This window comes from Mustela erminea, chromosome 10, assembly GCF_009829155.1.
Source record: "Mustela erminea isolate mMusErm1 chromosome 10, mMusErm1.Pri, whole genome shotgun sequence".
NCBI lineage: Eukaryota > Metazoa > Chordata > Mammalia > Carnivora > Mustelidae > Mustela > Mustela erminea.
The window spans coordinates 12,241,254-12,257,349 of NC_045623.1; the positions used below are offsets into that span (position 1 = coordinate 12,241,254).

The 16,096-nt window shown below is 42.4% G+C and overlaps 1 protein-coding gene across 7 annotated transcripts in view; it reads right to left on the minus strand.

Moving 5' to 3' along the window:
- The window catches only part of HIPK1 (homeodomain interacting protein kinase 1), a 52,109-nt gene extending 42,065 nt beyond the window's left edge, over window positions 1–10,044 (minus strand). For 3 of the 7 annotated variants that reach the window (XM_032360588.1, XM_032360586.1, XM_032360590.1), the window contains exon 1: window positions 9,498–9,656. The gene's annotated coding sequence lies outside the window, so the exon portion shown is untranslated. Of the gene's footprint in view, window positions 1–8,821; window positions 8,981–9,497; window positions 9,657–9,897 lie in introns of those variants that run through there. The other 4 variants (XM_032360587.1, XM_032360585.1, XM_032360591.1 and 1 more) reach the window with 4 other exon arrangements.
- Window positions 10,045–16,096: the final 6,052 nt, after the last annotated feature.

A 16,096-nucleotide genomic window follows, 5' to 3' on the forward strand; every position in this document is an offset into this window, starting at 1 on the left:
AACATGAATAGAGAATCCTACATAGTCCAAAATATGACTAGCACAAAGCAGAAGGATAAGAAATACAAGGTTTAGTGGGAGCACATGTATATGAAAGACACTTTCAGTTGGTAAGAGAAACATATAATAATGTTCTCCCCCCCCCCACACACACACCCCAAAAGCTAATTCAATCTTAAACTACATTCATAGAAATAGTGTCCAGAATGTACTGGACAAAGTGGATGCTTATCTACTCTGTTCAGTTAACTATTTTAATAGTGTCTAGCTCTGTCCACTACAATGTAAGGAGACCACAGATAAAATGATCACAAAACAAGATGCTGTGAAGCCTATCGAGAGGATCTTCTGAAGAACCACAGGAAGTTATTCTTAGAAAAACATGGAGAAAGGGAGTAAAACAGCCAAATTTTCTGTCCTGGACTATCCCATAAACACCTCAAACTCAATAAACCCCAAGACTTCCAAAGCTAATACTTTCAGAAAAAAGTTGAAACAACTGACAGAGCATAACAAGCCATTTCCTACTTATCTTCCCCTTCTCAATCATATAACCCTCAGATGCTGTGGGGCTCTATATTAATTCTTCTCTTGTCCATACTTTCCCTCTTCCCAATAACTGCTTCCCAGGATTAGTCATCTACAAAAGAGTCTCAAATCTTTATTTCTAACCGAGACTTCTCTCTCCTCAACTCCAAATTCTTATTTCCAAATAACATTCCACACTGCAATTTGGGTATCCTGCAGACATCCCAAATTTAACAAGTCCAAAATTAATCTTATGAGCCCCCACCCAACCCCTAGTCTTCTAACTCAATTATGATACTACATCTTAAGCCAAAAATCAGAGAGGCAATGAGTCTCAGTTTCCTCATCTATAAATTGGTGATAATACTTAACTCATGGGATTATTCTGAAAATTAAATTGTTTAACACATGTACAGTCTCAGTGCCTGGAGTTCATTTAGTATTATTATCCTGAATCTTCCTCCTCCCTTATTACTCACCTCTAATCTATAACCAAATCTTACCAATTCTACCTCCTAAGTATATTTCAAAATCGGCCATTTTTTTCCTACCCCTTTTGGGACCATTCTAGTTCAAACAGCCAATAGCCTCCAAACTAATCCTGAATGCACTCTGGGGATCTTTGTTTTTAAACTGTGCAAATCAGATGACTGCTCTTTCTTTCTTAACCACCTTCCTCCCCCTGCCTTCAGGGTTTTCCACTGCTTTGTGGATCAAGTCCAAAATCCTCAACCTGCCTTAAAACACTCTCCAAAAATCTGGTTGTTGTCTTCCAGAACCTCCTCACCTTGATTCCTCCATGCCAGCCATCCTGCCCATACTGCCCTTTTCAGTTCTTGGAAGGCCCTCTAATATGGTGATAATCTAATAAGATTTTCTTCTGAGAAAACCATTCATTCACACACACACACACACACACACACACACACACACCACTCACACACATACACCCCACAACTACCACCCCCCACCCACCCACCATGCACTCCCATAGCATCCTGTTCCTCCCTTACAACTCAAAATTATTTACTCAATGTTACTCCCATCCCCAGCTACAGTGTTAATTCCATGATAGGTGCCATACAGGTCTTGTTCTTTGCTTATAGCATCAGAAACTACCATAGAGACCCTGACAATATTCAGACATGCAGTATTTATTGGATGATTTCGACCCCTGCCTACCAACCTCTTATCTACTCCCTACCACTCATATTAAACTTCAGGATTTTCAAATGCCTTGTTTTATTTTTCAAATATCCCTCCCTTTTCTGTGTGCATCTTTGAGATATAGAGGGAGTCTCCACTCCACTACACATAGTTTAATTTTACTAGTCATAAGAGAATAAACACACACAAGAAAGGAAGGAAGCATGACAAAGGATGTTACAGAACATAAAAAAGCAATGTGTACATTTCTTTGTGCCTGAATGCAACTAAAAACCATCTGCACTGGACTAGACAGCTGGAATGAAGAACAAATCCTCAGCCTTCGATTTCTAAAATGTGGCCTGGATTTACTTTAAACGAGAGTTTTCATAATTTATATGAATCCTGAAGAGAAAAAAAGTGTAAATTAAAAGCTAAAGCCAGTGCAATTTAATTCCAAGGCTACGAATTTACAAGTCCTCTTGTTCTGCCTATTATCACTGACATAATACCAAATTAAAATAAAAGAAAGGGGCGCCTGGGTGGCTCAGTCATTAAGCGTCTGCCTTTGGCTCAGGTCATGATCCCAGGCTCCTGGTTCGGAGTCCTGGGATCCAGCTCGCATGGAGCTCCCTGCTCCGTGGGAAGGCTGTTTTCCCTCTCCCACTCCCCCTGCTTGTGTTACCTCTCTCGCTGTGTCTCTATCAAAAAATAAATAAATAAATAAAATCTTTTTTAAAAAAGAAATGAAAAGAAAAATCTGAGACCAAGTAGTACCTTTACAAAATTTACCTATTAAAATATATGCAAAAATACTTCTCACCTATTATAAAACTGAGCCAATTTTTAAACAATGAAAGGAAGCAAATTTTTGAAATTTGTTTTCCATTGTATATCTGTTGAGCTACTAATTATAACAACCTATCAAGAAATAGGAGCACAACCTTTATGTGCCTAAAAGTATTTGATAAAAGAATTGAATACAAAATTTGCACTTTGTAGCTATATCAAGGAATATGAAAGCTTATAAAGTTAATAAATCTAAAAAGAATTCATGAAGTATAATACCAAATTTTTAAAAATATGTTCATAACTAGACACTTTAAAATACTGCATTTACCAGAGTAATGTTATGGACAACTTTTCACCCAATAAATAAAATAACAGATACGGATGGTTTCAAGTCCTCAGTGAGCCCTGCAAAATGCACAAGTTCTAGGAATTTTTCTAAAAGCTTAAGGATATAAATGGATGTGATTCTTATTCAGTATGACAAACTTTTAAGTCTATCCATAGGGAAAGAACAACCCAGAATTTGACTGGCTTTCCCCACAGTAAGGGTGTGGCTGGGACTCATCCTGACCTCAACAAGCACAAGGTGAGAAGAAAATACAAAATCAAACCTGCCTGGAAAAATCAACACTCTTGGGACACCTGGGTGGCTCACTTGGTTAAGGATCTGCCTCCAGGTCATGATCTCAGGGTCCTGGGATTGAGTTCCATGTCAGGATCCCTACTCAGTGGGCAGCTGGCTTTTCCCTCTCCTTTTGCCCCTCCCCACTACTCATGTTCTCTCTCTCTAATAATAAATAAAATCTTTAAAAAAAGAAAAAGAAAAAGAAAAATCAACACTCTTATCTATATAACATCCTGAAATTCAGCTAAAAGCAGCCATTCTTAGACATAAGATAAAGATACTATGTTCCAGAAAACCGCCTCTGCAAAATGCGGAAAAAATTTTCTTCCCAGGGTAAGGCCTTCCCAACAAAAATATGGAACAGAATTAACATCTGCAGAAAACTTACTATGTATCAGACTCTATTAAGTTACGAATATTACCAATTCGCAGGAGAGCAGTGCCCAATAAATTACTTGGGATTTCCTAAAAATGTTGCACCTCTCTTCACCTCTTGAATTTACTTTCACCTCTCTTGTTTGACTCCAGTAATAAACGTCTTTTCATTTCAAATCTGATTTCCAAGGATTTAACTATCCAAGTATATTGACAAATTTGACCACAGTATTCATGGGGAACTAGAACTAACAGGCAAAGGGTTACTAGCATTTGTACTTATTGCTAAAGAGAACTGAGTCTTTCTAGAACATACAGCTTTCAAATTAAAGGCTTCCCTACTCCCTGCCGTGGTCACATCTACTGAACATTTACATGGTGCCCCACATTATGGGCACTACAGGTAGCTAATATTACTACAAAGGATTCAAATATTATAACTATGAAAGGAGAAGTGAGTTATGACAACCAAGGTAATCATTTGTCAGTGTTCTGCCCTTCCTTTCCAGGTAACTTACATCTTCCAGTAGGAATAATTTATTATTCTAGTAGGAATAATAAATTCCTACTGCTTTTGCTTAGCATCATCTTTGCCTCTTTGATACAATTTAACAATTGGTGACCTAAATAACCTAAAATCAGTACTGTAAATTGATTGCTTCCTCTGGCACTTGTCCTCAGCTGACATGTACACAGATATAAATCTTCCCCAGCATGATGATATATAAAGAATACTCAGGGGCACCTGGGTGGCTCAGTGGGTTGAGCCTCTGCCTTCGGCTCAGGTCATGATCCCAGGGTCCTGGGATCAAGCCCCACATCGGGCTCTCTGCTCAGCAGGGAGCCTGCTTCCCTTCCTCTTTCTCTGCCTGCCTCTTTGCCTACTTGTGGTCTCTGTCTGTCAAATAAATAAATAAAATCTTTAAAAGAAAAAGAAAAGAATATTCATATCATTAAGGTAGGTAAATAAGAAAACACATTCTGTAAAAATAAAGCCAGGAGTAGTGTTGGGAAGAAAACTCCTTCACCGTAACACCATCTATCTCTCCACTCCACTCATTTTTCTCCACCCCTGCTGAAAATCCTGGGCTATTTCAACAGCCTAACTTGCTTTCCCCAAATGGGACTCTCAAGCCCCCTTTTAAGACTCCTTTCTCCCAACTCATTCTTCACCTTACAAATGAAACTTTAAAAAAATGCTTATCTGTCTCCTGCTTAAAACCTTGAGATAAAGTACAAAATGTCCAAATTTCCAGTAGCACTAAATTTCTGAGTTCCTAGAGCAGGCCTGATTTCTCCCATCCTAGTTCCTTTACACATAATATTTCCTCTCTGAACTTCATTGTCCCCTCCTAGTCTTCTCTTTTTCTACTTATCCTGTTAGTCTCCATTTTTTCAGTGTGGTTATACAGGCTGTTGGTTTGGATCAAAATCTACTCTCTCCTTCACCCCAGGCTCATGGCTATGTTCATCAGCCCCTCTCACAGACAGACAGTAATGTACAGCTTTTTGTGTTCCTTTCCATTTCTACCAGCAAAAACTCATGGAAACCCAGCTTCTACCATGAAACAATGCTCAAGGATGACAGAGCAATAAGATGGAAAGAACTGTCTCTGAATGATCCTGTAAGAGCAGAACCACCTGCCCACCAAGAATGCTCACTTGAACCTGGAACATTTACTTCAGGATGTCACATGAAAGAAAAACTATGTTCCTAGATTATGTATGTGTTAGTCAGCCTTATGCTGACAAATACACCCAGGTCACTTCATACTAGCTTAGGTTTCCTGGTAAAGGCTCCCACAGCATCCTCTACCACTTCTCGGTACTTATGACACCTGTACTTATGTCATTCACTCATTTAACAAACATATACTGAGTACCTAGTCTGTCTGCCTGGCACTGTTCTAGAAACTAGGGATAACAGTGGTGTTCCAGATGAACAAGATCCCTTGTCTCCTGGAATTTACTTTCTTCTGGGAAGACAACAACACACACATATCCCCCAAGAAAACAGAAGCTAGAGATAATGCTATGGATGAAAACAAAACACAATGATATGACAGAGATGGTGGGAGGGGCAGAGATACTCTAGATTTGGTGGTCAAGGAAAGCCTTGTAAGGTGGTGGCACTTAAGCTAAGATCTAACTGACAAGAAGAAGCCATTCCAGTGGAAGAGAACAGTTAGTGACAAGGCACATTCTTGGCTTATTTGAAGAAGAGAGCAGTGTAGATGGAACAGAATAAGGAAGAAAATAATAGAAGCAGGCAGACAAGAGCCAGATCACGTATTAACTCATGAGACCACCCTAAATGTTATTCTAAGTATGACTATTTAAAAGCTGACTTCTTGGGATGCCTGGGTGGCTCAGTTGATCAAGCGTCTGACTCTTGATTTTGGCCCAGGTTGTGATCTCAGGGTTGTGAGACTGAGTCCTGGAACGGGCTCCACGCCAGGTCTGAAGCCTGCCCAAGATGCTCTCTCTCTCTTTCTGCCCCTCACCCTCCTCCCTCCCAATCTCAAAAAGAAAAGTTGACTTCTCTTCTAAACTGCAAATTCTGTAAGGGTAATTCTAAATACCAGAGTAGGTGTCTTTGGGGAGTGGGTATCACCAGCATCTATCACATACGGTATGTGTCAAATGTTTGTTAGAATGAATGACTAGAAAGAGATCTTTCTTCTCCATATATATAAACAAAAGAGGATCTCAGGTGTCATACTGACTGAATTAGAGAAATAATCAACTGAAATAGAAATTATAGTCTCTTGCCTACAAGAGAATACCTAAAATAGTTTTCTAAGTGTAGTGATACAGAAGGAAAAAATAGGCGTGAAACCCTAAGGACACTATTTGAATGAAAGCCCACCACTCCTTTCCTGTAACACTTTCCTTCATAAGGAACCAGCAAGCCAATTACCCAACTAGTATGCAAAGAGAGGGTGTGGAATAAGTGGTGTTAGCTGATGAAAGAGTAATTCTATAATTCTATGTAACTCACAGCCATATAATCAATATTTTTAATATTTTGTAAACTATCCTTCTAGACAGGATATCTTTTCCTAAATTTCAAGCTCTTCATTATTTGGAATGATGAATCTATAGCAATAGAACAAAAAAAAAGTATGTATTTTTTGTGTTTGGTAAAAAGGTATGATCTTGGTATATGCACCCAACAGTTTACAAGGCCTATAAAATTTAGAATGAAGAAAGCTATACCTCAAGGAGTTTCAAGCATAAGGAAAATGTCAAATTAACAAAGCAAACATCAATATGGAACATGAATCTTGAGATGACCCTGTTTAGATCAGTCAGCAAAGACCTAAGGAAAAGAGGACTTAAATAAGGTAACAATACTTTGGCAGATAGAAGGTGGAATAACTTCTTTCAGATTAATGAGATAACTTTTGCCAGTATGCTAGGGAATGTGGAAAAATGAAAAACTGTTTCAAGTAAGGAGATGTACTCGACTGAAGCAAAAAACACTGGCAAAAAAGTACAGGGATTCTTACAGCTAAAATGGACTTGATGAGACTCTTTCCAAAACCCCCTAATTCCAAGGTGAGAAAAAGGAGACCCAAGAAAGGCAAACAAGCTTTACATAGAGCTAATGAGTTGTAATGCTGGCAAAGAATTCAGGTCTTCTGATTCTTTTCCATTAAGCACTCTGGGAAAGCACCGTACCAGGTGCCCTTAAAGAATCCAAAAGAAATATACATAAGCTTCCCTATCTTCTAGGAGTTTAGAATGTTGCTTAGGTGATGTAACACACATACATACACACACACACACACACACACACACACACGAAAAAGAAAAATATAAAAACAGGATATAAAAGGTTTTTTTACAGAGCCAATTTATGCTGTACAAAAATACATAAGTCATTTAGGGAGCTGTGAAGTTAGGAACAAAAAAGGAACCAAAAAGCAAATCACTGATTGTTGAAGTGGTACTTGAAGGAAAAATGATTTTGATGGGTTGTGTTCAGAATGGCACAATGTAAGGGAAATGTAAGGGAAGAGACTAGGGAGAAATAACCAAAACTTGAAAAAAAAAAAAGCTAAAAACATATGGATTGCTTTATGCAGTCGTGAAAATGAAAAAGGGCAGATCAGGAAGTTCATGTTTGCAAAATTACTTCAAATTACAAAAAGACCAGTTACAATATATAACTAACAACAAGTTGTGCAAGTTCCAAGTGTAAGAAGTTTACAAGGCAGGTTTGGCTCACTGATTTCTCCCAACACAACTACTGACTGAACTGTGCTTGTGAAAACAAAACCACAGAATGAAATTCTATTTTCCAGAGAATTGTGAATTTTGTGATTATCTTTTTTTCTTTTAGGAGGGAGTTTTGGTTTGGTTTTAAATCTCAAGTTACCAATCAACTTACTCTACAATCCATAAAACTACAATATCCAAAAATGGTATAAACTATTTATGAGTATCACCAGCAGAAGTCCTACTTACCAACTAGAGCCAGTATACATATTTACAAGATCTCACTCACCATTTTACTCATCAGATGCTTTACTGGCTTGGCTGCCTACAGTTCCAACCACAAGTTACTTTACTAAAATATCCTCCCAGCAAGGAACAGTATCTTAAAGTCACAGATATACTTCCATCATACCAGTATTGTAACACAGAACTCTGGGGTAATTACATGTAAAGATCCCAAATCATAGGTAACAGGACTTGTTAGATTTTTGAAATGTTTTCAGAAAGCTTTAGACCTATATAAGTAAAAGCCTGTAATGACTTGAAATCTCTACAATCTTCAAAACACACACACTACAGACCAGGAATCAAAAATAGCTTTACACAAACAAGAGCAAAATTGTAGGTTTTGCTGAGGGCATCAGCCACTTAATTTAACCCCATTTCATCAAGAGCAGGAAGCCAGGCTGCTGTTTTCATCAGTTACTAGGGAACAAATAAGATAAAGGACAGACTGGGCAGAAGAGTCTACAGTTGAAATGAATATTTTGATGCAATTTCTGAAAATTCCCGAAGTGTCACTAAGAAAAAGCACCTAGGGCTTCCTCAAAACCAGTCTTTCTACAGCTGAGGGGCGGTTTTACGTGCAGGAAAGACAGACGGAGGCTGAGGATTGTTTTTTCCCCTTCTCGAGCCCCTCCTCCCTTCCCCCACTTAAACAGGAAAGAAAACGCGCCCAGCATAAACACAAGGCCAGTGCTCACGGTTTGTCACCACAACAAACTGGAGGTTAGACCAGCGCTCTTGGAGACCGAGCCCCAAGTCCCGGTTGCTAAACACAAAAAGGGCCTCTTTCCCAAAGACCTGCGAACAGTACGGGTCTTACCCAAGAGTTTTTGGTTGTTTCCTCACCTTTTCTCTCTCTCTCTTTTCTTTAAACGAAAGCTTTGGGAAAGTGGCGACAGACAGCAAAAGTTTCCCTCCGAGCCAGACCTCTAAATCCGCCTTGCACAGACACACATTAGGTGGGCTGGTCCCACGTAGTCTCCACCATCATTACAAATTACAAACCTAACGATTAAAGAACAGAAGCGGAGAGGATAGAAAAGCTTCCACACCCACCCCACCACCACCGCCGTCCTTTCCAAACACCGCTTCCTGGTCGCAAAGAGCACAAATAACCCAAAACCATGGTGATAAGCAGAGCTGTGAAATACACACGCACAAGCCACACGCTGGGAACCTGCCACGACGGCCGGGAAAAAACCGGCCGGGTGAGGAGGCGCAAGGCGGCCCCCTGTCATCTGAGGACAACAACACGCCCCAAAGAGAAGTGGCAGGAGGCAGGGGGAGTTGCCCCGAAAACAAGCCCGGAGCCTCCTCGCTTTCCCGGGAACGCAAGCTCCTCCGCGGCCGCTAGCGGCCGGGCCGCCGGACGGGGCACCGCGTCCCGGGTGGGGGCGCGCCCAGGGAGGCGCCCCCCGCAGGCCGGGCGCCCCTGAGAGCCCGCGGCCCTCCCGACCCCGCCTCGGGAAGCGGATGGGAGCTTGCTCCCTGCCGAGGCCCCTTCCCGCCCGGTCCGACTCACCGCCGGTGGGTCTGGTTCTCAGCCGCGAGCTGGGGCTGCCGCGAGGAGGCGGCGGAGGAGACGAGATCCGGGGCCCCGTCGCCGGGTCATCATACCCCCCGCGCGAGCCGGCCCGGGCCCCGGCCCCCGCCCCCCGGAGCCGTCCCCGCGCCCGTCCCGCGGGGGGAGCCCCCTCAGCCTCCCGCCCGCTCCGCCGCCCGGCCCCTGGCCGCCGCCGCCGCCGCCTCAGCCCCGCGCGCTCCCGCCTCGGCCTCCCGCTGCCGTCCGGGGCCACCGCCGGGCCCCTCGCTCCGCAGCCGCCGTTGTCGCCAGACCCGACGAGCCGAGCGCCGAGCGGCCGCCCCCATCCGGCGGCCCCGCCCCGCGGGAACCATTCACAGTCCAGCGCCATGACACCTACTGAGGCGGAAGTGTCGAGGAGCGGGCGGATTAGGAGGACAGCATAGTATAGATGGGAGTGGGAGTGGGGGGGCCTCCGTGGGGAGCCAGCGTGGATCGAGTGCGGGGGCCGGATTCCCCGCCCCCTCCGCGCTACAGACTCCGCGATGATTTAAAGGTGCTTGGTGGCGGTTGGGAGGGGGGAGGGGGTCCAGCTGTGAAATGTCATCCCAGCCAGTGTGACATCACCACAGTCTAGTGTGACTCCCCCAGAGACTGGGCAGCGCGCGGCGAAGCAGTGCCTACCCGGGAAGCCCCCCTGCTGGTGAGGAATTACCTCAGTTTAGGCTTAAACGTTTCGTTGCCATCTAGAGACGTTCTGGCAGAGTGGCATCCGTGCACGGGATCTGGAAGCCTCCTCGTACATCAGGAGCCGCTTAGGAGACTACCGCTGCCCGCCACAGGAAAACTGTGTGCATTGCGAGGTGAGAAGGAGCAGCTGTGCTCTGGACCCAGCCCCTCAAAACGTGCAGTGAGCGAATGCTACCATAACGTTCTTGCCTCGAGCAGAAGACAGTAAGACTGCGTATTCAGGAACGGGAGTGCATTGGACACACAGCATTCAGAAAAAAAAATGGACACTGTAAAAACTAGGTTATCCTAAAAGAAAGACTGTTGCCATCTCCCCGAGTCAAGAGATTCTCTCCGTAGGACTTCAGAAGCACCTCCCGCTGTGTAAAATGTTCTTGTTCCTAAAGTGGGGACCATTTTTAGAGACAGTAGTATAACCTGTTTATTTTTTCTATCCTGCAAAGTGCTGGAGGCAGCAATGATCTGAGCCCTACAAAGTGACCGTCCAGCATCATGGTTGTTTGCATATACTCTTTGAGGAGGGGGACAGAAGTGGCAAAGTCAAGATTCTGCTATTACCCTGTATTTCTCAGATCTCACTTGTATACATTCTTGACCTATTTGGATCTCCATCTCCTCACAAAAAGAAAAAAAAAAGTGAAGATGTGCTAATACTCTTATGAAGAAGTGGTAATACTACGTTAGTATGTTCGTTAAGGTTTCTTTTCTGGCTTAACATCACTAGGAGCAGTTCTGTTTTATTGGGAAAAGGGAAGTTTATTTCCCTAGAGGACCAAGGTTAGCAAGTGTTCAATCCCAAGGGGCAGTTTTGTTTGCTTATCTTCACAGGAACTGAGAACATAAAGTCCTACATTGGGCTGACCTGGGAAACATCAAAATACAGAGAGTGGGTGAGCATGCCCACTTGGGGAGGAGCCAGGAAAAAGGCAGAACTTGAGCTCTGGAGTAGAACAGATCCTGCTCTAAAAGCAGGCTTCAAACACACTAATTACTTACCATGACTTGGCTCAACCAAACTCAGTGACATGCTTCTAGCCTCCTATTATCTCAAGTTATGTCCCTTTCCTCATTTCAAACACATCTCAAAGTCCATCTTGAGGGAACCTTTCCTGATCGACTCCCATTTTATTCTAATTATTTAATTCTGCATCATCATCTTTGTATTTACTTCCCTGTACCTTATTTGTACTTGCTGATCTATGTTCATGGTTCTTAGGTCATTCCTTCAGTCGGCCTCACTACATGGAGACCTTCTCAAAATCTACTATTTCCCCCTCTCTAATATACATTCATCCATCCAACAAACTGTATGCCTCCTCTATTCCAGGCATTCTCCTAGATACTGGGTCAGATGCAAAATGAATAAGACATTCCCTTGGCTCACAGTCAACAAGGAAAAAAAATGCATGGTGACATATGTAAGACTTAAATGACAGAGCTAGAGAAGACTCCAGAAAAGGAGATATTTAAACAGGGCATGGTCAAAGAAGTTTCAAGTTTAATGTAGCTGGGTTCATTTGTCCCTTCAGCAAATGTCTATTGAGTATATTTGTGTGCCAGGCACTATATTGGAAATTAAAGATACAAAAAAGAAAATGCATGGTCCATGGTCTGAAAGAGCTGACGCTTCAGCAGAGAAGTGGCAAGATATGGACTTAGTAAATTAGGTTGAGTCAGACTTTAAAGGCCATGAAGAACTCTTAGAGGTTTAGCCAAACAGGTAATATGAAGGAATCTGCGCTTTAAAGAGAGAGGCAGTGGCAGTGAAGGATGGCTGACTGGGACATGTAAAGACTAGAGAAACAGACTAATTAGAAGGCTATGATGAAGGTTTGGTCAAGCAGAGACCCTGGAGAGAAGGGGTCAGAGAGGAGAACTCTTTCCTCCTAGACAAAATGAGTGCCGCTAGAGAGGGAGCTGTTGCTAGTTGGAAGCATTGAATCTGACCTAGGGTATGATATTTCTCTGTGGCCTAGAGCCTAGATTCAGTGTTGCAGACAGGAAGTACTCGCTCGGGAGCTGCATTACTTAAGACCAAGTAGGAGAAGCTGACCCAAAGGCTGAGTCACAGGAGAAGTTGAATCAAAAAACTTGTCCAATTATCCGAACAAATAGTGAATCCAAGGGGCCAGGAAAAAAAAGAGAGAGAGAGAGAGAGAATTCAAGTAGAAGCTGACAGTTGTAAAACTGGGGGAAACCAGGTGAGACAAAAGGTCTGAAGGAAAGGATAAGAGGCAGAACATGAAAAAAGCCTTTGAAACAAGAGGGCATCCTCAGTGGTTTTTTAAAATCTAGATCCCAGAAAACTTTTTACTTGGAAATAATTCCAAACACACAGAGAAGTTGATAAAAAAAGAGCACCCATATATCCTTTACTTGGATTTGTTGATTAATTTGGATTTGTTGATTGCCCCTTTTGCTCTAACACTTGCAGTCTCAAATAGATAGCACACATACACACCCATTTTTTTCTGACCATTTGAAAGTAAATGGCATCTACCATGCCCCTTTATCCCTTAATGCTTCAATGTCCTAAGAATATGTACATTCTTTTACATACACAACATGTACAGTTATCTATTCCAGGAGACTTAACATTGATACCATACTTCAATCTACATCCATATTCCAAATTTCATCAATTAATCCAATAATGTCATTCTTACCCATTTTCCCCTTCGAGTAAGAGGATCCATATATTGCATGTCTCTTTAGTCTCCTTTAATCTGTATCAGTTCCTTAGCTTTTCTTTGTCTTTGATATTTTTGAAGGGTACAGCCCACCCCCTTTGTTTGGACAAGAGAATGTCCCTCATTTCCAATTTGTTGTTTATGTTTGTCTCACCTTTATTCATTATTAGATCCCAGTTATCCATTCCTGGCCAGAATACTATTGTGATATTGTGATATTGTGTCCTTCTCAGGATATCAAACCCAAGGTCAGATGATGACTCTCTCCCTCAATGGGTGATGATAATTTTAGTCACCTTGTTGAGGTGTCTGATTCCTCCACAGTATATTTACTATTTTTTTTCCCTGTAATAAGCAATCCATGGGGAGACATCTTAGACCCTGCAAATATCCTGCTCCTCATCAAATGTGTTCCTGTAGATTTAGCATCTATTGATGGTTCTTACTTGTACCAATCCTCCCTTATCTCTTATTAATTAACTATTTATCTATTAATGATATAGACTCATGGATTACTGTGTTTTTCAATGGTTTATTCCTTACAGTCCTTAATTATTTGCATGATAAAATTTTCCAGATTTAGTCAATGAGGGCCTTTTCAAGCTCCTTTGTCTTTTTTTTTTTTTTAAGATTTTATTTATTTATTTTTTTTTGACAGAGAGAGATACAACAAGTGAGGAAACAGAAGCAGGGGGAATGGGAGAGGGAGATGCAGGCTTCCCACTGAGAGGGAGCCTAGTGCGGGGCTCGATCCCAGGACCCTGGGATCATGACCTGAGCCAAAGGCAGATGCCCAGCAACTGAGTCACCCAGGCACCCCGCTCCTGTGTCTTTTTTAGCATGCCCAATTTTCACATATTCTAGATTCATCTTGATTCTTGCAGGTTCACCATTCCTTGGAGCATTGGATTTCTCCACTGAGTGCTTTGTATGTGGCCAGAAAAAAACAAAGGGAAGAGAAAATATGGATTATTTGTGTGGGAAGTTTTTTTTTTTTAAGATTTTTATTTATTTACTTGGGAGGAAGAGAGAGCATAGAGAGAGAGAGGGAGAAGCCGACTCCGTGCTGGGCAGAGAGTCCAATGCGGGGCTTAATCCCAGGACCCTGAGATGATAACCTGAGCCAAAGGCAGCTGCTTAACCAACTGAGCCATCCCATGTAGGAAGTTTTTATAGGCCAGGCCTGCAGGTAGCAAACACATAAATCTACTTTGCACACATCACACTGGTGGTAACTCAGGAACATGGATACTGCTGCAATGCTTAGGAGATGACACAATCTATCTGTGTGCCCAAGAGACTTAACATAGTAAAATTAGGCCAGTCTCCACCATGCTTGTTCAAAAGCTATTTTCTATGTTACTTCTTCCATATTAGTAGGATCCCAGTTTTGTTCAGACAGAAGGAAGATCCTTTGATTTCAAAGAAGGTAACTTCCTCTCACCAAATCAGGAAATGAATTACAGTGATCCAAACCAATCCTGGTAATTCCAGTTCTTGTCACCAGTGACTAGTCTAAGAGTGGGTATAGACTCAGTTCTGAAATAGGAAAGGAAGTCTAGTGGGAGGCTCGTAGGAAAAATTTTCTTTTTGTATAAAAAAGACAGGACCTTCACAGAAGAAATTCTTTTGTCCCTGCCTCTCTTTTTGCTGAGACAAAGGAGTGAAAACACCAGGCGTGGAACTGTCATACCCATCTTGTGACCATAAATGTGACAGCAAACAAAGATGAAGACAGGATGGAGGACAGCAAAGGAGACAGAAAGGAGTCTTTGACGACAGAAATAAGCTTCTGAATGGAACTGGGACTGCCCGCTGCTTTTGGACTTTTTAAGTAAGCAAACGTTCATATGTTTCAAGAACACTGCTAGACGAGTTTTCTGTTCTTTGCTGCCAAAAATCATTCTTAAGTGACACGAGAGAGAAGTAGGAGAGCTTTTCTGGGAAAAGGAGCTAATTGGTGGTATCTGAATGTTCTGAGAAGTAAAGGAGAATACGGATGGAAGAGTGGCCAGAGGATTTGCAGTGAGATGGTCCCTGTGGATCTTGGTAAGATCAAGTGGCATGGTGAGGAGGAAGAAGCAATGTGATTCCTACAAAAGATCTTTCCTGGTATGAGTGGTGACCGACAAACTGGGAAGGATGGTTTGAACCAAATGGGTGACAGAATCTACTCTGGTCAATTCCCATATTCAGTTCCTAATACCCAAGGAAGCTGTTTGGGTTCCTGCTGTCTGCTTCAGCTACACCTGGGAAATCATGAACTGAATCACTTTGCTCTCTTGAGCACTTCTCACAGCAATAAGCCAGGAAAAGTTGTTCTGGCCCCTGAACTGGTTTCCTAGAGGGCAAACCCAGCATGTATGATGGGGACTAAATAGAACCTTTTTTTTTTTTTTTTAAGATTTTTATTTATTTATCGGGGGCGGGGGGAGAGTGAGCACAGGCAGACAGAATGGCAGGCAGAGGCAGAGGGAGAAGCAGGCTCCCTGCTGAGCAAGGAGCCTGATGTGGGACTCGATCCCAGGATGCTGGGATCATGACCTGAGCCGAAGGCAGTTGCCTAACCAACTGAGCCACCCAGGTGTCCCTAAATAGAACCTTTTTAAAAACATTTTCTTCCAGGATTTATTGACTGTATAATAAGTACCAGGCATTCAGTTAGACAGAATAAAGAGATGAATAAAGCATATTCTGTGTCCTCTGGGACCTCACAATCTAATTTAGGAAATAAATTAGGAACAATTATAATAAATCTGAGATTGGTCCTCAAAGTGGCATTACTAGTGGTCAGAAACATAGCAGTTACTGTCTGGAGATCACTGCAGATGCATCTAGAAGTATCACTATTGACAGAACAGGGACTTAAAGAAGACAGCGCTGTTTCAGCCAGGCCATCAGTGAGATGTTATTTGGTTTTAGTAACTATCTTTAAGTACCTTTTCCATGCAAAATGTGAACAGACTAAAAACACCATTACATTATCACATGCAATGGACACGAGCTCTTCAGCATGACAAGTACTCCTTGGGAAGGAGTTATTGGTCTGCGCTAGGCCACCAGGGAGCCATAGGGTTAGAAACTAAAACCAGGCAGAGATGAGTGTGGTATACAGAACAGTGAAATGAAGTGCCCACCTGTGTTATGATAACAGGTGAG